The sequence below is a fragment of the Pteropus vampyrus genome, unplaced genomic scaffold, assembly GCF_000151845.1.
Source record: "Pteropus vampyrus isolate Shadow unplaced genomic scaffold, Pvam_2.0 Scaffold13, whole genome shotgun sequence".
NCBI lineage: Eukaryota > Metazoa > Chordata > Mammalia > Chiroptera > Pteropodidae > Pteropus > Pteropus vampyrus.
The window spans coordinates 9,851,799-9,853,407 of NW_011888794.1; the positions used below are offsets into that span (position 1 = coordinate 9,851,799).

Consider the following 1,609-nt stretch of genomic DNA (forward strand, 5'->3'; position numbering starts at 1 on the left):
CTGTATTTTACACACATATGTCATCTCAATGAGAGTTATTTTCATTGGAAAAAAGAGAGAAATAAAAAATGAGTATCTATATGAACATTTAATAATATTTAAATATGTTGGAATTGCTCCATTTGTAATTTTGATGGAAAATAAAAAAAAAAACTAGATAATGTGTGTATATTCCTAGCACTATTATAACATTTTACATATAGAATTGCAGGTAGATATTGGAACTTAACAATCTAAAATTAAAAAAATAGTACAAAAAGCATAATTTTTAGTGTTAGGCATGATTTATTAAATCTTATAAAGCATTGTTTTCAGCAACTAATATGATATATCAATTCAAGTAACTATTCTCTATTAGAACTAAAACAATAAACAAAATATCTAAATCAGATTTGCGAAATGGTTGAAATATTAGTCATAAAAACATAGTTAAATATTTGCTCTTTCTAATTTTAATGACATAGTTAATAATGTCTTATGATGAGCAATTTCTTTTGTGAAGTCAAGGATATATGAATGAAAAACATCAAATTAAAATGTAATGTACTTAAGATGGTGGGGTAGGTAAATACTGTACATGCTTCCTTCTGTGACCATATTAAAATTGTAACTCATTATTAAATAATTAACTTGGAGAATGATCTGAAGACTGGCTAAACGGAACTCCTGTAACTGGGGATGTAAAGAGACTAGTAGGAGGTGTGGAGATGTGAAACAGGCTGATCCTACACCCATGTGTGATGGTTGAACATCCAGAGGGATATTTTGGCTGCAGGCCCTGCCTCCAAAAGGGGTGAGGACTCCAGCCCCACACTGGGATTCCCTGGCCCAAGATTCTGGTGCCAGGAAGAGAAGTCCCTACAAAACCTGACTGAAAATCAGTGGGAATTCTGGTAGTCAGGGTGAAACAGAAAGCAGCTGAAAAATCAGATGTCCCCTTAAAGGGCCTGCACAAAAACTCAGTCTCTCGCAGGCACTCACCCTGGGCTCCGGTGGAAGGAAAGCAGCTTGGAAGGTGCCAAAGACATACATGGAAAAACCAAGTTCTGTGGCTTCTACGCAAGGGCCGGAGGGACAGCCACCATTGTCTCTTTGTTAAGCCCTCCTTCCCTGCATCCTGGAGGTGGGAGGGGAAATCTTACCTGTTGAGCTCTCCCTCATATGGCTGAAATTGACTCTACATTGGCTGTGAGGTCTGCTTGCTTCCCCAGGAGATTTCCTGAGACCCCACCCTACCCAACTCTCAAATTGCCTGTAGCAATTTTGTTACTGGGCCACCAGCCTCACCCCATGCTCTCAGCAAGAGTTTCCTTTGGCAGCAATCAACAAGTCTTCACTTGGAACCTCGGGAGACACTTTCAGTGGTGTCAACAAGCCCTAGCTAGCTTGAGCTGCTGTACTTCTTGAACAAATCTCAGGGGTCTGTGGGCACGAGGTAGGCAGTGGCTGGCCTTGGTGTGAGCTCAGACTTGCGAGTGGCCATAAGTTCAGCGATGGCAACAAATCTGAATTTGCACTAACCTGGGGAACACCACTTGCCACACCCTGGTGACTACCTGAGACTTCATCTCACCCAGCTCTTATTCAGCTGCTGAACCTTATGAGCAGC

The 1,609-nt window shown here is 40.7% G+C and overlaps 1 long non-coding RNA gene across 1 annotated transcript in view; it reads right to left on the minus strand.

Annotated features, from left to right (window-relative positions):
- LOC111733111 overlaps positions 1 to 1,609 on the minus strand; it is a 57,869-nt gene that overhangs the window by 40,509 nt on the left and 15,751 nt on the right. The window lies entirely within an intron of this gene.